Genomic DNA, 21,086 nt, shown 5'->3' with positions numbered 1-21,086 from the left:
TGCACGCTTTTGCTTAAAGGATCCGCAATTCCATTGTATAATCTTAATGGTTTCAGCCACCTTTTTTGGTGTACGGTTCTGCCATTACCGGCAATACAGATGTCATTTTCAAGCCCTTAGTGTTGAGCACTTTGGCAGCTGTGGTGGCAGGTTGTTCGTGTCCGGGGTTTGTGTAAGGCCCTGGGTACATTCGGCTCTATACACAGTGCCTATCCTGGTAAGCTCGTGGGCTACAATCTGCTGAAATTCTGCAGTGGATTTTATGTGATTGGAGACTGTCTCAGCTAGCTGAGCAATTGCTCCTTCTAAATTATCTACTCTGTCCGTAGAGTTTGATGCTTCGGACTCCGTGGGTGTGTCCCGCACTGACGTTTGTCGGCTCTGCCTCCATCGATTCAAGCTCATCTTTCCGAACACAGACCACTATTTCGGGTGCAGCCGGCGTCATAGAGGCGCCTCCAATTGGCTGCCTACTTTCTAGGGCCCTGACTTTGGCATTAGCTGCCTCTAATTGTTGTCTCAGGGCTCTAATCTCTTCAGCGAGCTCCCTCACCTGGTTTGCGTCCTGTTGAGGTCGTGTGGGCGTGGGCTTGGGCTCGGGATTGGCTGGCCAGGTGACCTTCCGCGATACCGCCTGGTCACTGCGTTGTTTGGAGTTGGAGTGGTTGCGAGGCTGACTGCTGCTCCGGCTGCGCTGCCTGCTGCCACTCCTGCTATTTGAAGCTTCGCACTGATCGGAGCGCACGGAAGGGCGGTCGTGCCGCGCGACGTCTCGGTAGCTCGTTCCGCTCTCTGTGCCGGCGCCAGATGCGTTTTGTGCGCCGCTCGCCGGTGGCCCTGCTGCCGTCGACGTGGTCGCGCTTCCTTTTTTCCCTCCCCGGGTGGTCGTCTGCACTGCGCAGGTGCATAGAAACGATAGCGGCAGCTGGTAGCGCTGGTAGGGTGACCGCCATGGCAGATGATGCAACGCGCTTTGCACGCTGCCACAGTTCCCCGTGGCGGCGTCTCATGTTCTTCGTCGCCACAGTTTGGTAGCGTCGTTGCCGTCTTGGGTCCGGACAGACATCGGAGCGACGGCCAATCCGGCAACAGTTAAAGTATGCTTCAATCCGTTCGCGGAATGGATGCACATTAAAGACTGAGGCCCAAAAGCGGACGTGCTTGGGTAATGTTTTTCCGGCAAAGATCACCAGAATATGGCCACAGGATCCTATCCTTCTTGCTACAGCGATTTCAAATCCTCGATTCCTCGTGCATATTTCCTTGAATATGTCGGCGTCAGTCTCGTCCGAGTAAGCGTAATAGATAACGCCTTTCACTGAATTTTCTGGGGCCGGTGCGTATCTAAAAACGGCACATTCCTGTTGCTCAATTTTAAGGCATTTGATGTTATAATAAGCTACAGCTCTTACCCTGGATGGGTTGCTGATCAGCACAGTGTTGCTGGTAGGGTGTACGCTTACTTGATCTTATTGCACCGATTCATCCAGGTTAGTTTGGGCGGCGGCACACACTGTACGCAGAACCTTGGCACGGCTGTAAGATAGCAGGTTGATCGCGCATTGTGGACGAATGATGATCTTGTAATCTTCGGCCGGGTGCTTCGGTGGGGGTCTTCTCTCCTGTAACGACGGCGGGCGAGCGCGATATCTCGGTGCGCTGCTTGGCGTTTCACTTGGCGTCCCATTGTTCTCTTCGGCGGCTGGCTGCGTCTCGGCGTCAGTCTTGCGTCGGGCATATCGCCGCTGCGTGTAGAGAGCGCTCCAACTGCCGTCATTTAGTTCTTCGACCATGATGGTTTCCCCATCCATGATGATGTCCATGCTGCAGAATTTTCAGATCACTAGGGTAATGCAGTAGTGTCGGCGTGGAGTCCCGCCCACGCCGGCGTCGGTAGACTTCCCGATGAGGAGAGCAAGAAGTGAACGCCAGTTCGGGCGAAAAACACTGGTAATAAGGCGAAAAGTCCACCCACCGACCAAAACTTTGTATCAGCGTTGTCCTCGCGTCTTTAGGCTTCCCTTGGTAAAAAAAGCCACTCGGAAAACCTCAAACATCCGGCCGAGAACATTCGGCTGGAGAAACCGGAGAAACACTCGGCTTCTAAGAACAGACAGAGCGGCTCCAGTATCAACGAGCGCTTGCACGGAAACACCTTCGATATTCACAGTTATTTCGTTCGTAGGTAGAAATCGAGGCCTCGAAGTTGTCGACACGAGCACAGTTCTTGCCTCCGGAACTGCAATGGCTAAAACCATAGGAGAAAGTGAACGGCGACGTGGTGAGTACGACCGACGTGTGCCGTAGCCACGTCGACTCGGTGAGCAGGTGTCCATCGTTGTGTGGGAGGAGATCCGGTTCGGTGGCTCAGGACGTAAGTAGCCTTGATTTTCTTAGCCCACACTAATACGGAAGTCACGACGACGACAGAAACGCGCGACATGGCTAGGGTGGCAACAGAAGTAGCAGTTAGGCCTGTTGTCCGTGGTGCGCCAAGGATTAGTGGATGGCAGTGCGGGACAGCGGTGCGGGACGGCGAAAAGGTGGCGGGTTCGGGTGGTTAGGCGCACGCGCAGCGGAGAAGTCATTTGGAGGTCGACCAGGATCCGCCCCAAGCGACATTGCTGGTGACTGTGCGTGTGTGACTTCAGCATAGGTGAGAGGAGAGGAAACAGGCGGATGCTGGTAGAAAGTTCGTTGCGTCTCAGAAATTTGCTCCTCTATCGCTTGTCGTAGCGTCGGAGCAAGCGCCTACGCGGAGTCCGGGACGTGGAGAACAAGGGATAATTGTCGTGCCACTTCTTCTCGGACAATTCTATTGGCCGCACTAACATTGTAGTGTCAATAAAAGCGGCGCCTACAGTTAATGCTGACATGATGGCCGCGTTAGAGCTTGGGAGGCATGTAGAAAAGCGCTGTTTCCGTAACTCGTCGTAGCTCTGGCAGTACTGAACGACGTCCGTGACAGTTTGGGGATTTTGGGCAATGAGCATTTGGAAGGCGTCGTTCTCGATCCCCTTCATGATGTGTCTGATTATCAGCTTCGGACATAGCAGGGTTGATGCGACGGCAGAGGTCGACAATATCCTCAATATAAGACGTAAAGTTATCGCCGGATTGCTGGGCGCGACCGCGTAAGCGCTGTTCTGGGCGGAGCTTGCGAGCAGCGAGCGGGTCGGCCGAAGACTTCCGCGAAGCTCGTTTTAAAGGACGACCAGTTGGCAATATCAGCTTCCTGGTTGTGGAACCGCAGCTGTGCCACGCCCGCCAGGTAAGAGGTGACATTGCTGAGTTTGTCGCCATCATCCAATTTACTGTGGGCGCTCATTCGCTCATACGAAGTGAGCCAGTCCTCGATGTCGTGCTCCTCAGTGCCGTTAAAAATGACAGGATCTCGCTGTCTTGGTGCTCCGAAGCAGGCGACCACCGGTGGTGCGCTAGCACCTTGCAGTGGCACGCCGGCAGGCATTGCCAAGACGGGGGGTTGAGTCCGGGTACGAAGTTCCAGGATAAAAAATGGAACCAGCACGCTTCACCAATTCCTAGTACGTGTTTTAAGGTTAGATGCGCTCTGCGTTTTATGTGAATGCCCAGAAAGAGACAACGGCCGAACGAGGCGAGCGCGAGTACCAACAACGACCGTCTTATTCCTCTTCGTTTTCTGCTGGCGCCCGTATTTCTCGCTACAAAAGATTATTGCTTCCCACATGTTTGGCTAATTGCTTGCAAATAATGTGTCTTAAGATTTTACAGACCGAGCGCGAGTACCAACAACGACCGTCTTATTCCTCTTCGTTTTCTGCTGGCGCCCGTATTTCTCGCTACAAAAGATTATTGCTTTCCACATGTTTGGCTAACTGCTTGCAAATAATGTGTCTTAAGATTTTACAGACTGTACACATGATTGAAATCGGATGATAGTTTCGTACATCTAGTTTGTCCCCAGCTTTAAAAATCGATAAGAGTCTGGTCAGACCCCAGTCGTATGGCATAGTGCCCTGACATAAAGACACAGCAAAGATTTTTACAAGAAACATTGGTACCCAATTGCAGTAACGCTTCAGAAGCTCCTCTGGAAAACAGTGTCAGGACCTGATGACTTTTTAGTATCTAGCTTCAGCAGTAATGCCATGATGGATTCCTTGATAAATGTGCTCAAAACTATGCTCTCTCTATCTTCTCTCCCTTTTCATCCCTATGCCATTTTCCCCCATTGCAGAGTGCCAAACCGGGCATGCGTCTGGTTAACCTCCCTGTCTTTACTCTCTCCTGTTTGTGTGTCTTTTTTGACAAGAACAGTTTTATTTGAGCTGTGCCGTTATTGGCATTTCACATGTTGCTTCTAAGTCAGTATTCGTGATGAACACTGAGCAGAAAAATGTATTGATTTCTTCAGCAATCAGTGCTGGATTACTGCAAATGGTGCCATATGCACATATGCCGAGTACTAAAGGCTTAGTACCCGACGAATAACTCCAAAACTTCTTTGGTGCATTTTTCAAGCAATCCTTTAGCGTAGTCGTCATAAATTGCAACTTGGACTGCTTCAATTCCCTCCGTTGCGTGTTGAGCAGAGATTTAAGTCAGGGTTTCGAGGCTTTCTGCTCCGCGCGCGTGATAAGCGCTGTTTCAGGCGAATAATAGTATGTGTCAGCCTTGGATTGGGTTTATTTATTTGCTTAAATTTCTGCGGCCGAAAGTAATATTTCAGAGAGGATTTAAAGTAATTCGAGAGGTAGTGTACGTCTTCTACTCAGGACATTACATCGAAAACATATTCCGTATAATCGAGAATTGACGTTTCATCAGCTTGATTAAATTTTTAAACGTGTATTGATGGAACCTTCGTAATAACTTTATCATTCACTTTAAGTGCAGCTACTATTGTTTTGTGATCCGAGATACCATCTTTTACAGTGATGTCAGGACAAAATGTACTCAGTGTTAAAAAATAACAAATCGAGTATGGATTGACTGTCTGAATGAATGTTGGTTTAGCAATTAGCTGGACTAAATTATGCTTCATCGCTATATCTGACATGCACCGAGCTTCCCGTTTGACGACAGGTCCCGATTTCAAGCCTACCAAATCTGCACCATCTAAATTAGTACCGCCTGTGATAATGAAATACTCCTTTTTACTTTGTTATTGCAATATATGGTCGCCAAGTGTGTCATAAAAGCAATCTTACCCGCCGTGGTTTCTCAGTGGATATGGTAATAGGCTGCTGAGCACGAGGTCGCGGGGTCGAATCCTGGCCCTGGCGGCCGCATTTGGATGGGGACGAAATGCAAAAACACCCGTGTACTTAAATTTAGGTGCACGTTAAAGAACCCCAGGGGGTCGAAATTTCCGGAGACCTCCACCACGGCGTGCCTCATAATCAGAAAGTGGTTTTGGCACGTAAAACCCATAATTTATATTTTAAAAGCCATCTTGATTGTCTCGGCGCCTATGAACAACTCCAATGATGAGTGTTATTGTATAAAGAAAACATTTACCCCAAACGTTTTCCAGTCCACCAAACTGCGGCAGTGATTCGTACCTTAGTATTTTTCTTTATAGCAGTGCAACGCCACCGTTTCGTATTAACCTGTCGTCGTGCTGTAGATTGAAAGAGCTTAAAAAACTTTGTCATCTCCAATAAAGCTGTGCAGGCTCGTTTCTGTTATTGCAAGTATTATATGCATCATGTACACTCAATCTCGCCAACTTTATTCACAACACTTTGTGCATTTAAGCTCAATATTTACGGGCCACATTTCGCTCTTTAAGCTCATCTTTTGCTAATTTCTCCCTTGGTAGGTTCTCCTGTTGTGCAGTCTTGTCATCAGGAACAGCCGAACCGTGACGTCGCCATGAAATGCACTCTCCTACCAAGGTAGTATACTCTATTCTTCACGAGCACATTTGCGAGTTCTGCCGACGTGTTTATATTTATACGAGACAAAACGTTGCACACGATCATCCCGCTTGCTTTAAGAGTACGTATGGTAAGGAAATGAGGCCTTTTATCCCTACGCATCATACTCGGTGGTGTCCTCTCCGTATAAAGGCTACGGAATTGCTCCTTTCGGTGCATAGGGTTGGCAAATGCTTTGCGTATAGCAGGCAGGGTTGCCCATCACTCTTACTCAACTTAACGATTGCTCTCTGTGGCGTTTTTAAGTGGAAGAAACTTGAGTTTCAAAGTGCCTTGATCTGGAAATAAATAAATTGGGAAAGAGAATTTGTCACTACGAGCGACAAGAATGAAGGTTCAATTTTACGATGAAAATTTTAAGCTTTGCGTAAACATATCCATTTGTTACATTTCACTTTTGACTTTACTATGCAGCGTGCAAATCGCATACGAATATAGAAATGTAAAGTGGAATGTGGCCAGTGGCCAAATTCACAAAACTTTCCGTAGTAATAGCGGTTTGTTGTCAACCGACCGCCTTTGACGATAGTATATTCTACAATACGACGACATGGCAGCCACTCGTGCGACAAGTTTCAACGTATGAATTTTTATTGCGTCAGCATTCTTAGGATACTTCACGCACTTTTCGGGGGCTATCTATCTATGTTTGCATGTTTGAATGTATGTTTGTATCTCACTGTTTTCCCGCCTACCTGGGTCGCTGGTAGTCAGTGGCCGAATGGGTAGCGTATCGGGCTGCAGTGCATGGGTAACAAGGTTCGAAACCAACCGTCGGTCTAATGTGGGTCACTGAGTATGCAGCATTGTGTACATATGGGCTGTTATTCAATGAACCTCTTTCACACCGACCTGGGTGAGCGTAGATCTGGGACTGGGAAGGTACAGTTGTTCGAAGAAACTCTTCGACGCCGACTTGTAGCACTGTGTATATGCCACTCAGTCTTTGATGGTCTTCAATAAGCCTTTGATGTCAACTTGAATCACTAGGTATGTGCCAGTAGGTGTCTGCCACTCTTCTATGAACGCCTTTGACGCCAACTTGAGTAACTAGGTACGTGCCACTGGTAATGTGCCGCTCCACAAGAATAAAAAAAGATCTCTTAAATTTTTCCGATGCTGAGCGTAATTTAGCCCACGGCACAAGTGTTCCTCAAGGGCAGCAAGCCAACGTATTAGCAGACTGCGCCACAAATTCGCTGGTTATGTGCCGCTTTTCAGTGAACCTCTCGCCAACTTTGGTCACAGTGTTTGTGCTACTGAGTGCGCGGCATGGAAGGGAACAATTATCAGCGTGTGCAGGCACCGGTGTGTCACTCTTCTCATCTCGGAGGCCACACGGACTTCTCGGTAGTGTCACAAGTCGTGCAGCATACGTCTCCAGGAAGAAGCGCGAGAGAGTACACCGGTTGCCGCATGACGCGTTTCTCAGCGTTCGCACCAGCGCGCCAAGCATTTCGGAGGTCACGTGCAGGCTTCACGGCGGCGGCGCTAGATGGCGCCGAGTGTTCTTTGAGAAACGCGAAAGAGGAGTCCCGCTGCCGTACACGCCTGATAGATAACTAGTTTAGATGGTGGCAATACGTTCTTTCGGAATATAATTCAATGCCTAAACATTACCGTTGACACTCATCGTGAGATAAGTTCTGACGCATTTTGTTTTTCTGAATACGGACCCAGGCATTTGCGATTTTTCAGTCTTAAAAATCGCGCTTAGTTCGAAATGTGCATAATGGAATTTCAGTGCTCAATCTAAGCAATATCGAAACAGAGCGTGTGCCGCAGCTACGTCAGAGGGAAGCGCACCGTGACGAAGTGTGAGACGAAGTTTGAATGATGGCACGTCGCAGCAGATGCTTGTCAGGCAGAGCGTGCCATATCCCTACGTGCCGTGACACGCCGCCACGTTGTTTCAAGCTTCGTTGCGCTTTTCGTTACGGGGCTTTTCCGTCTGACATGACTGCGGGGCCGCCTTTCTGCGTTCACACCGCACTTGGTTTTTATAATGCCTGGGCTGAGCGTTAAAATTCGCAGGCGAATTTACTTAAGTAGTTGCTATTTTCAAAATCAAGAAAATGGGGGCGGTATTAAAATGTAACTGCCTCCAGATTTGTCATTTGAGCAAATGCCCCCTAAGTTCAAATAATAAAACCATTTAACCATTTCTTTTGTAATTATTCTTCTAATACTCACGTAATTAGTGGAAAAGCATGTCTGCCTCGCCGAAGAACTCATATGAAAAATCATCACGTTCGCTAGCGCCATAACCTTTTTATAAAAATCTCTATGGTGAAAAAAAAACTTACCCTGTATGGTGAAGTGCATTTACCTCATGTCAGTGTAAAATCCTAAACTGTAAGTGCTTTATATATTATATTTTAATGCATTTCCTTTTAAGATGAAGCGGTATTCTTCATGTTAATTCTTGATGACGACATCACTACTCAAATCACAAAGGGAACTTCGCGGAATGCAGTTTCTTTGTGGTGAACAAGATATCTGCTGAGCAGAAAAAAAGTAAGTTATTTTCTCTGTTAGACGCTAAATAAGTCCTTATCCCTATTATACGCTCGAAGTCATCAATTTTGTTTTGCGTGCTAGGGGCCGCATTCACAAATATTTTCGTCAGTAAGGGCTGTTTTTCTGATTGGCCGGCCGCATCACTACTGGCTGGAATATGCTCTTACGAACATATCTATAGCGTAAGAATATTTTTCTTGGAACAGCCCGGGGCCCGTCTTTGACAGAATCCATCTCACGAGGAATGTCGACGGTAATGCGATTAACATTGAAACTCCGTATTACAACAGCCGAAAGGCATCATTTATCAAGCGTGTAGTGAAGCAGAACAGAGTCTCCTTCCTCTTCCAGCTCCCACTGCTGCTTATGGCAGTGGCCAGTTTGGCGAATGTACACTTAGTAGAGCTGAGCAGAATTTCGTAGATTACTTCTGGAGCACAGCAGATGAATGTGATGTGTAATGCTAATCTCATTAACATCGGCAGTCGAGCTCCAACTTTGTGCTCCCATGGCTGCTTGGGGACGCAAGCAGCAGTGATCCAAGTGGCCGCCAAATAGGTTCATTGAAGAGCGGCACAAACCCAGTCGCTCATACCCAGAGGCACACACCTGGTCACCCAAGTTAGCGTGAGAGAGGCTCATTGAAGAGTGGCACATACCCAGGGACCCAAGTTGGCGTCAAATAGGTTCATTTAAGAGCGGCACATACCCAGTGGTTCATACCCAGTGATCCATATTCGCGTGAAAGAGCTTCATTCAAAAGCAGCGCATACCCAGCGGCACACACCCGGGCACACAAGTTGGCGTGATAGAGGTTCATTGAAGAGCAGCACGTACCCAGGGACCCAAGTTGGCGTCAAATAGGTTCATTTAAGAGCGGTACATATCTAGTGGATCATACCCAGTGATCTAAGTTGGCGTGAAAGGCCTTTATTGAAGAGTGGAACATACCCAGGGACCTAAGTTGGCGTCAAATAGATTCATTTAAGAGCGGCACATACCCAGTGGCTCATACCCAGTGATCCATATTCGCGTGAAAGAGCTTCATTCAAAAGCAGCACATACCCAGCGGCACACACCCAGGCACACAAGTTGGCGTGACAGAGGTTCATTGAAGTGCAGCACGTACCCAGGGACCCAAGTTGGCGTCAAATAGGTTCATTTAAGAGCGGTACATATCTAGTGGATCATACCCAGTGATCTAAGTTGGCGTGAAAGGCCTTTATTGAAGAGTGGCACATACCCAGGGACCCAAGTTGGCGTCAAATAGGTTCATTTAAGAGCGGCACATACCCAGTGGCTCGTACCCAGTGATCCATATTCGCGTGAAAGAGCTTCATTGAAAAGCAGCGCATACGCGTGACAGAGGTTCGTTGAAGAGCAGCACGTACCCAGGGACCCAAGTTGGCGTCAAATAGGTTCATTTAAGAGCGGCACATACCCAGTGGCTCATACCCAGTGATCCATATTCGCGTGAAAGAGCTTCATTCAAAAGCAGCACATACCCAGCGGCACACACCCAGGCACACAAGTTGGCGTGACAGAGGTTCATTGAAGTGCAGCACGTACCCAGGGACCCAAGTTGGCGTCAAATAGGTTCATTTAAGAGCGGTACATATCTAGTGGATCATACCCAGTGATCTAAGTTGGCGTGAAAGGCCTTTATTGAAGAGTGGCACATACCCAGGGACCCAAGTTGGCGTCAAATAGGTTCATTTAAGAGCGGCACATACCCAGTGGCTCGTACCCAGTGATCCATATTCGCGTGAAAGAGCTTCATTGAAAAGCAGCGCATACGCGTGACAGAGGTTCGTTGAAGAGCAGCACGTACCCAGGGACCCAAGTTGGCGTCAAATGGGTTCATTTAAGAGCGGCACATACCCAGTGGCTCGTACCCAGTGATTCATATTCGCGTGAAAGAGCTTCATTGAAAAGCAGCGCATACCCAGCGGCACACACCCGGTCACATGAGTTGGCGTGACAGAGGTTCGTTGAAGAGCAGCACGTACCCAGGGACCCAAGTTGGCGTCAAATAGGTTAATTTAAGAGCGGTACATATCTAGTGGATCATACCCCGTGATCTAAGTTGGCATGAAAGAGCCTCATTGAAGAGTGGCATTGTCACGGTGCGGCATTATTTGATTCTTTGAAGCACTGATCAACAAGCGCCAAAAGGTCGTAGGAATAGGAACCGACAAGCAAGACGGTTATTGCTGGCCACTCGGGCAAGCGGCCGAAAGAAGTCGAAGGCAGGTGTAGAGATTATTGTCTTTTTGTCGTCGTCGCAACCGTGACGCCCCGATGGCATTTTGTATTAACCCCTGTGTCTTCTCTGCCCCGGGAATGCATCGAGAAGCTTGCTAAGAAGGCAGGGGTGCGAATACTCCGAAATATGTGGTGGGTCTGCGCAATCCAGTGTCCGCGAATTGCTGACAGTGTATGTGCGCCAACAGCACCGTATGACCGGCTGCCATCGTTTCTCCTGTGTTTGTGAACGGCGGACGATAGAGACCCGCCACGGATTCAAGGGTGTGCGTGTGTGGTGCAATACAAGTGCGCGACTTCTAATAGCAGGGGGAATCACCCGTTCTCTCGCCCCTAATTAAAGGGGGCGCCGCCAAGACTTTGGGAGGAGACGGGATAAAATTGGGTGAACTTGATTGGATCGTCACCAATATCTGGCGTTCCCCGACCCAGGGAAACAGGAAAATAGGGAAATGAGAAGTTGCCTAAACGTAGGTTTTAGACCGAGTTAGGCAGTCTAGAAGCTGATCCTACAATCTGCTGAGAAGCGTCACGGAGCTAGTGCCGTCCAGTATCGCCTGGGCCGCCTAGCCGCGTCAGAAATGCGAGTTACTAGTTGACGTAAGAGACGACAAACCAACGTCTGCAATAAAGCTCAGGGTAGTTCTCCTCAAGCTAGCTCAACCTGCTCAAGGGAAGACGTCAGACCTAGACTACTGGGAAACCTAGCCCAGCATTCGCATCCACCACAACAAGAATAACGGCGTGCCAGCGTTCTTCGGGAAAACTCTGCCGTCGACTCCACGCTTTATGGACTTGCTGCTGCTGCCCGGCCATGCGTATGCCATCATTTGTTTTCTTTTGAACTCTGGTTGACCACCGTTAAGTGTGTTTTGTGTAGTGTTAATTTCTATATCCACTGTTAACTGTTCGTTGTATTTCTTTTGTCTTTATCATTGATCTAGATTAAGTGCATGTGTGTTAGTGTTATTGTGTTCTTTGTGTTTCGTTTAAATTGTGTGTCATTGTCAGTCAATAAATGATTTTTTTTCTTTCTCCCGACTCTGACTCCTTCGCTGTGTTCACTTCAGTACGGAACGACCAGCCGGCTTGTTTAGCCCGTCGACGACTTCGCGCCGACGGCGAACGAGTGACAAGCCATGACAGGCACATACCCAGTGCCACATACTCAGTTATGCCAATTTTTTGTGGCGGTTTGTTTCGAACCCGGTTCCCTAAGCACAGCAGACTGATTCTCTACCCATTAGACCATGGACTATCCGGTGTCCCAAGTTGGCGGGAAACTGGTTAGGTACGGACAAACATGCATACCGCAAATTCCCTAAAGTTGCCAAATAATGCTATTCAGATTAAAGCCTCTTACACTAAACTTGTCTGTAAAAGCAAGTTTGATCTAATCGTGATGTTGGAGGTGAATGAATGATTAATTATGATGATGAGGTGATGAATGATTAATGAAGGTGCTCGGCCAATCGCAAAGATCGCATACGAATGAAAAGCTATGGGAATTTGGCCCAAAACTGCGCCCCCACCCCGCCTCATCTAATGAATAACAACTTGAAATACTTTTAACGGGAAATGTTAGGGAATGGGCACCGTCCATTGTAATACGGTGCCAACATCCTGTAAGTGACATAGATGCGTTGAAAAGCGTATTTCTTAGAGGAAACGTGTGTTCCCCCCGACTATTGCTATTACTTATATTTCGAACATATTGACGAATGGTTGCTAGGACTAGTAATTATAGAGTTAATAACGGCATTTAAAGTACATAAACATAGGCATATAGATAATGAGCAACTGAATTTAATTAAACAAACTTTCTACGAGTGATGCTTTAAACGGCTATCAATAAAGAACTTGTGACTCAAATTACCTAGCTGTTATTTGCTCTTTAAGCATGAAATGCTTTCAGCTCCCGTTCTCGGCGACCTTCAAGTGACCTTGAGCCAGAAGCCAGAGCCATTATCCGGGCACTCAAACGAGAACATCCGGGCGCTAAAACGAAAGCATCCAGCAACCACTCAAGACTGCATTATATATACATACGGTAGTTACATTCCATGTAAGTCACAAAAAATATTGCTTCCGAGTTCTTCAAAACGTTTGTTCACAATATCACTCGAGCTGTAACTTGTAGCACGCTGAATTTTTATTTGTCATTTCCTATAGCGACTTTCAAAAGGCAGATACCGGGCACTATACACTTGATTGTCGCGCTACGACAGAGTTGCCTGTGTTCTTTTCAACGCCAGCGGTACGTGAGGTCAGCTGCGCATCCGGCGCAGCGCGTATGGCTGTTCGACCGAGACAAGACTTGCAGTGACGTTCAGTGAGGTGCAGTGACAGGCAACAATTGCGTCCATATGGGCCAGTGCACAGTATGGTGTGATGCGGTGTGATTGGGTAGGATGTGCGGTTGCGAACATGCATTACACCAATTTTAAGATTTTGGCTAGTATCATCTCCAATCAATCTGCTTTGCCGGTAGCCATTTCATGCTTACATCTACTCTCGATTATGGGAGAGCCAGCATTTTTTATCCACTTTCTGCCCCAACGCCTCAGCGAGGTTCGGATGAAGTTTTCGTGACTTGTATCAACGTGACCTGCAATTGTTTCAGCGCCACGGGAAGGATGCCCATAAGACGAAGGATTTCCTAATCTCTCTACTGTTAACAAAAGCTAAAAATCATCTTCGGCAAGTGATATCGCAAAATTTCAGTGGCATCAGTCATGTGACATTTAGTTTATATGTGAATGCAGACTAATCCATTCACACTGGTTTTCGGGTGAATTTCGCTATGCGCGAACTTAAAGCTTCACTGATAGATAAGATAGAACGACGCGAAAGAAAAAAAATTAAATAATAAAGCGCACCTACTTTTCAGTTCTGTTTTGTTTATTTGTTATTATTCATTCGCCTACTAGGCTTATTAGTGATAACACCTGCACAGGTCACTCTTCAGTAACATTGTCCTAGTTGTCTGCCAAAGCTACTCAAGAGCCACATATGCAGATTTGATCACTAGCATAACTAAAATGACATAACAACCCGGCCACTAAGCGAATGAGAAAAACACAAACAAACACACAAATTGACCGACAAACGAAACGACAACAAGCACAAAGTGGGAGAATCCGGATCAAGGTTTCAGAAATCAAGTTTACTCTCTGTCTATTTCTCTCATCGATATCGTGCAATCAGATCTTTAAATCAACGATACCTAGTGGCCACGAGGCGCACTCTTTCTCCGCCCTCCGCGCTCGCTGGCTCAGATATCCAAGCTCTTTCCTGCGGCTCTTAATACCCTTCTTTGGCTGTGCAGCGCTGTTTGCGCGTTTAAAATGTATCGGCGGACCGCGGTGTGCACCGGCGCCTGCTCGGCGTGTGTATCTATACGCGCGTCGCGGGCCGGCAGAGGTGCGCCGAAACTTGTCATCGCGACCGCTCTCTCTATCGATTGTCTCCGAGGCGTCCCCCTCCCTCCATGTCGGCCCTTGGTGCGTGCGGCTTGAAAGGAGAGGGCTGATGAATTGCTTTTCCTTTCCCCCTCTTCTCCATCGATCTTGCGATCGAAGCCGCGGGCTTTGCCGTCGCGTCCTGGCACGTCGCCCAGAAGGAAAACGGTTTCAGGTGACCCCCCTCCCACCCGGCTTTCCTGTACACGGAGAAGTGACACAGTGGAGCTGGGGAAAAGGAGGGCGCATCACTAAGCGTGGCTCTTGGCGGGACGACGCTCGGATGTGCTCCGTGGACATCGGGGCGCTTATGAGGATACCCGCGCTTGCCGCCCTCCTAACGGCACGCGCTGCCGCACGTTTAGCGGTGCTGAACCGCCGTTCGAACGGTTCACCTCGTCTGTGATGTATAATTCATCAACTCTTACGAATGGCACCGCGAGGACGGGCCGAAAATCGCGCGTCCTTGAAATGTTGATGCACGCTTTTCGAGCGCGACAGCTTTAATTGATTGGCCTGGCATGGCGCCATTGGGCTTCCGGAAACACCGCTACGCTAAAAGAGCATTCGCGGATTCTTTGAATAAGAAGAAGAACGCAACGGCAATGATATAGTTCCCTGAAAATATTTATAACACTTGTGCGGCTCGTGCTCTTTGAACATGTTTATTTATCTTATTTATTTATCATACCCTCAAGGGACGGTTGTACATTGCAGAGGGGAGGGGCAAAGTAAGTAAACACAGAGGCAAATCACAAAATAAGGAAGGAAGGCAGACTACATGGCAAAAAACATCGTATACAAAATAAGAATGGTAAATAGAAACTTGTAAGCGTTGCAAAAATACATGGCGTAACAAAATAAAGAAAGGAAAGAACATACGATATAAAAATACAAGCCATAATGTAAAACAATGGCATAAAAGCAGTTTTTATACAGAAGAAGCAAACGCAACAATAATTTATAACATGAAGCTTTGAAGTGTGCTTTTAAATTTATTGGTGTCAATAATGCTTGTAAGTAATGCGGGTAAGTTATTCCAATCTTTGCTCGTTTGTGGAAGAAATGAATATGAAAAGCCGACGCTGTTGCAGTGCGGAATGTTTACCTTTTGGCGGTGGTCTATGCGAGATGAAATGTATGGTGGTGGTTGGACAAAGATATGTGTTATGGTAGTAGATTTTATGGAAAAGACATATGCGGGATAGTTTTCTACGGGTTGATAACAGCGAGAGGTGAAGGATGGATGGATGGATACAACTTTCTTGAGAGCTTTCATGTTAGTGACACTCGCAGTTCTTTGGTAGCTGGTGAGAATGAAACGGGCTGATCGATTCTGTATTGCCTCTAGAGACAGTATGAGGGCGTCATGACCAGGGTCCCATACTGATGACGCGTACTCTAGTTGTGGACGAATGTAAGTTGTGTACAATAAGAGTTTTAGTGATAACGGTGCTTGAGAAAATTTTCGACGAAAGTATCCCAGTGTGCGAGTGGCCTTAGATGTTATGTGATCAATGTGAGTTTTCCAGGATAGATTGCTGACAATGTGAACCCCCAAGTATCGATATGACGTCACACATTCTAGTGGGATGTTATTTAGCGTATAGGTGGGGCAGATGACGTTAGTACGAGCGATCCTCATAGTCTTACACTTTCTAATGTTTAATTCCATGCGCCACGTACGACAACACTCATTTATATTATTGAGATCCTCCTGAATTAGTAGAATATCTGAAGAATTAGTTATTTTTCGATACAAGACTCAATCATCCGCAAAAAGACAAATGTTCGAGGAAACGTGAGTGGGCAAGTCATTAATATAAATTAAGCTTCGAACGCGCCTCTCGTATTCCCAAAATGGTGTTGGCTGTGACATACATTACAAAAAAATATTTTTACGGTAAATAAGGTGGGTGGGTTTATAATTTATATGTGGACACCTGACAGAGATGTTGGAAGTAACACGCTTCGATCTATATATTCACACTTCACGCAAATGGCGTTGCCACGCGGGCGCTGACAGGTGTAACAGCTACAAAATTCAAGAAAGTTGGAAAATATATCATAATGCGCAAATCTTTGTTGTTGTTCTTGTTCTTGTTGTTGTTGTTGTTCTTCTTGGCGTTTTCGTCGTCGTCGTCGTCGTTGTTGCTGCTGCTGTTGTTGTTGTTGGTCTACATAGTTAAAGGAAACTCAATTGTTCTTCATTTCACCGCGAGTATAACGCTATTCATACCGGGCTACAAGTCTGACCACGATGTTGGTGAGTGCGTATACCTGAGCTGCCGGACGTGTTTACTCAGTGCTATGGAATACTTAAGAGACTACTTAGGATATGCATACCTCACAGTTCCTTTAGCAGTTTATTTTTTTTTTCTTTTCTGAAGTATAATGAGTGTATTTCCTGATTGTAATCACATGTTTATCGAAAGAGTAGTGGCATGGTAATAGACGAAACCAAGGTATTTATATTGCACGAACGCAATATAGCTTTTGTATAGCCTCCACTGGTGTTTTAGGCTAACCTTACAGATCGTTTTCGCTAGAGGGCCACCATCATGAAAAAGTGGCGCCATCTGGCGTCTGACCTTGCTGAGTCACCTTGCTTGTATGTGCGGCTATCGGTAGCGACGTTTGGCTGTGCGAGAAAATTGATTATTCGTGCTTCATGACTGCTTGTTTTTTGTGTTCTTTCTTTATTATTTCTGTGTGTGCATGTTTGCGTGTGGTGGCTGTATTGTCAAAAGCGTTCATTATGCTCTCTATCGCTGCCTCTTGCAAGATTTATTTCGTAAATGGTTCCGCCTAGTAGAGTATTCACCCTGTAAAATAAATTTCCAATAAGGTGTGTCCTCCGAATGCTTAGTATTAAACAAAACGTACAGATTTCTCTGAAACCGCATTTCGTTTAGTGCAAAAATAAGAAGAAGAAAACTATTTCCGCATGAGCGCCCACATTTCGATTTGTTGCTTTCAGGCGCGTGCTATCCGCCGTTGGAGAAGTAAATGCTCTATAGGATAATGACTCCAGAGAAGCGATCAAGTGACTCGGCCCGACCCCCAGAATGGGAACGATCGCCTATAACATAACGATGGTGACCTTAAGGCACGGGTTGGATGTGAGAGTGGACTGGGCGCCGGAACCGGTCGACAGCATGAACAACGAAGCTGCGCATGCGTCGGCGAGCAAATGTTCTGACCACCGCTCTGTACCGGCACCACAGATCCAGCCTGCACTGGACAACCCCGACTTCGCAGCAACGAATCACAGCGGCAAAGCAAGAACGACAACGCGCTATCAAGGCACAGGTTTCCCTCCGCTAAAGTCCGCTACCACCGAGACTACCACGCGGTGCTCATATCCTAATGCAGAGCGTCCGGACCGGAGCCACGCTGACGAAAGGGATTATCGCTAAAAGGCGGAGAGACGCCAGGCTAACACAGCCGTCGATAGTGACGACTAAGACACACAAGAAGCAGAAGCCACCGAAGCAGTAGAATGCGCCACGTGCATGACGAGCGCCCGTCTTACTGCCAGGTGCAGTGCTACGAACCTTGTCCTGATACAGGGACCTCCTGAAGAAATACCTGAGACCAGATATAGCCTAATTTGAACAATTGGTCACCCCAAACAAGGACAAAACAAGCCTGGAACATGCTGCTCTCCCTCTGGGAGTTTGCACGTGAAGCGGGCATCCATCATCGCGTGTGATTCCCTTCGCGCAACCCTTTTAGGCCAAAGAGCCATCCGGTTTCTAATAAAGACGTTTCATTCGATTATCAGCGTAATGTTGCAATGGGAGTGTTACCGTGTTATTTCTTCTTCTTCTTCTTATATGATTAATTAAGGAATATGTTCGCACGTAATGCTTTTTTGACTAGTCGATAGTTTCAGAGCGGAAAAATTATGAATGATGGCTAGGAAGACTTGCGCAGTTTGCGCATGTTGACTGAACTTTCGAAACGCTCTTCACCCCCCAACCTTCCATTCCCAAAATAAAGAAGAAAATTGATTAAAAGCAGGCTAAGGTCCGACTGACTCCATCCCTTTGCTCAAGCAGGCATCGAAAAAATTCTGGTAGATTCGGCTGCATGCGTAGATTGGGGTGATGCAGGTGCCCTGTGGGCTCATATTGTCAACAAATCACTTATTTTGCAGCACTCAACAATGATACACAGAGGCAAACATGGCGCAGCACTTTTGATTGTTTTCTTTTTTCTTGTTATTGGCCCCGCATAACAAGTGAGGTGTTGCCGACTAGCCCCGATGCATACTTTGCGAAGAAATTATTAAACGCTACAAGAACATTCGCTCTTGATAGGCAAGGTATTAGTTTGCATGCTATTTTCTTGCAACTGTTTCTTCGGGCTTTTATTTATTTATTTATTTATTTATTTATTTATTTATTTATTTATTTATTTATTTATTCGCTTAAAATTTCCGTACAAGCCACGTATGAGGCATTGCGTAAGGGGGGCGTTACAGAAGGACTAAAAGAGTATATTGACACGTATATATAAGGGGTATATAAAAAACCATAATATACATACATAAATAATAAACAGCATACAATGCATGCACAACATTTTATGCAAACATTGGAGAAGTGCACAAAAATTGACCGAGGGGCTCGAGGGGCCCGATTTGTATTAGTCATATCATAAGAAGCCAACCAACACTGACACCAAGGACAACATAGGGGAAATTACTTGTACTTAATAGATGAACCAAAGAAACGATAAACTAATGGAAATTAAAGTGGATTAAAAAAACTTGCCCCAAGTGGGAACCGAACCTACAACCTTCGCATTTCGCGTGCGGTGCTCTGCCAAGTGAGCTACCACGGCGCCGCTTTCCCATCCACTTTCTTGGGTATTTATGTGTTCTAGTAGAACCCTGGGAGTGTTAGCCAGCGCCACCACTCACAGAACTTGGCGGCGGATGTGGAACGTCCTTTTTGCCGCAGGCGTCACGAGAACGTGATCTTTTTTTGGGTGAAGGCAACTGGTCAATAAACCCACATATGCTACCTGAGGGCATCAATGTTGCCGGATTCGAGACCCTCGTTATGTAATAAACGAGAAGAAAGGGGTTAACCGAGGGGCCCGATTTTTATTAGTCATATCATAAGAAGCCAACAAACACTGACAACAAGGACAACATAGGGGAAATTACTTGTACTTAATAAATGAACCAAAGAAACGATAAATTAATGGAAAATAAAGTGGATGAAAAAACAACTTGCTGCAAGCGGGAACCGAACCCACGTGAAATGCGAAGGTTGTGGGTTCGGTTCCCACCTGCGGCTCCCTGTGGGTTCGGTTCCCACCAAGCGAAACATGCTTCGGTTTTCCTGTCGAAGCAGCCGAGCAACACGTACCCTGGATCAGCCAGTCAATGGACAACACGTGCGGAACAGAAAATCCGGACCTGCGCACTTGGAAACTTCAGCTTCCTGATTATCGCGAGCTGCCATCGTCTACGTCATCAGCTTCAATGCCTATATTTATGGACCTCCCATGCTGTGCAGTCAGCGGGCATGGCGAAAGCACAGGGATTATGCGTCTCACAAGCCCCTTCTTGTTTTTCATTCCGGTAAGGGACAACCGTCCTCTTGATGCTTACCATAGTGACGATGTCTATCGTTTGCTTCTGCCGTGCCCACGGCCCGTGATCGGAGTGCTTCTAGCAACTCACCATTGTTTCGTAGACTTGCTCTTTTCTTGTGGCGATGTGGAACCTAATCCTGGCTCTAATACTACTGAAACTATGCTTAAACAAATTATTGATGAACTGAATGAACTAAACAAACCACACAGTCTGTAAGTCAACAACTAGGCGAAACAAATGACAGGATGGCGTCTATCGAAAGGAAACTGGACGGACTCGCCTCAACTGTCACTGATTATTCCCAGAGGGTCGATGAACTGCAAAACACTGTCGAAACTTTGCTCCGTAAAGTTGACGACATAGAAAACAGGAGTAGGAGAAATAATCTTATTGTTTATGGGGTGAAAGAAAAAAAATGAAGAGGAACGCCAGGACCTAGAAGCATTTGTGTCAAAAAAAATTTCGAGTGACATACTGCAGGCTCAAGCACTTTCAGCTGATTCAGCTAATTTCAGCTCATCAAGCAGAGAAAGAACTGAGTCAGTTGCTGAGAAAAGTAACTGCCCTATAGTTTTAAGGGCTACCTGTGCCCGGTTCAAAAGATCGAGTGTGCGGTGACGCATCAACGGACAACCTTCGTCCTTTCGCTCCTTGCCTTCGTTGTAGCGTTTTCCAGTCGTTGCACAAGCTGGCACATCCGGGTGTTCGGGCCACACAAAAGCTAGTGACGGCGACATACGTCTGGTCATGTATGAATCGAGACATCAGGCCGTGTACGCGAGAGTGCATAGCCTGCCAGTACTCTGATGTCCAGCGCCACACCGTGACGCGGCTGGCGGGGTTTCCCGCGCCAGACGCGTGATTTGAGCATGTGCACTCGGATATTGTCGGACCACTACCACTTTCTAATGGTCAGGTGTATTTACTCACCTGCATAGACATTTACACGATGAGTAGAATATGCGCCTATCGCGGACATCACCACCGACACAATCGTCCATGCTTTCCTGTACCACTTGGTGGCTCGCGTGGGCCCGCCGTCCACAGTTACGACTGACCGCGGCAGGCAGTTTGAATCTGCTCTTTTCACCAGCATAACACGGCTGATCGTCACCTCTCGCATCATAAGCACAAGCTACCATCCTCAGAGCAACAGCATGGTGGAAAGTTTCCACAGCCAGTTGAAAGCAGCTCTCATGGCGACGGAAGTGCACAGTTGGACAGAAGCGCTACCGCTCGTCCTTCTTGGTATCCGCACAAAGCTGAAAGCCGACATTGACTGCAGCGCCGCCGAGCTGGCGT

At 47.1% G+C, this 21,086-nt stretch overlaps 1 long non-coding RNA gene across 1 annotated transcript in view; it reads left to right on the top strand.

Moving 5' to 3' along the window:
- Window positions 1–17,945, top strand: part of LOC135903948 (uncharacterized) — a 107,955-nt gene extending 90,010 nt beyond the window's left edge. The window contains exons 3-4 of the long non-coding RNA XR_010564967.1: window positions 5,807–5,882; window positions 17,151–17,945. This is a non-coding gene — a long non-coding RNA (uncharacterized lncRNA). The remainder of the gene's footprint in view (window positions 1–5,806; window positions 5,883–17,150) is intronic.
- The last annotated feature ends 3,141 nt before the right edge of the window (window positions 17,946–21,086 follow it).

Source organism: Dermacentor albipictus, chromosome 1 (assembly GCF_038994185.2).
Source record: "Dermacentor albipictus isolate Rhodes 1998 colony chromosome 1, USDA_Dalb.pri_finalv2, whole genome shotgun sequence".
NCBI classification, from domain to species: Eukaryota; Metazoa; Arthropoda; class Arachnida; order Ixodida; family Ixodidae; genus Dermacentor; species Dermacentor albipictus.
The sequence above is the reverse complement of the archived record's forward strand: the minus strand, read 5'-3'. Positions and strand labels throughout refer to the sequence as shown.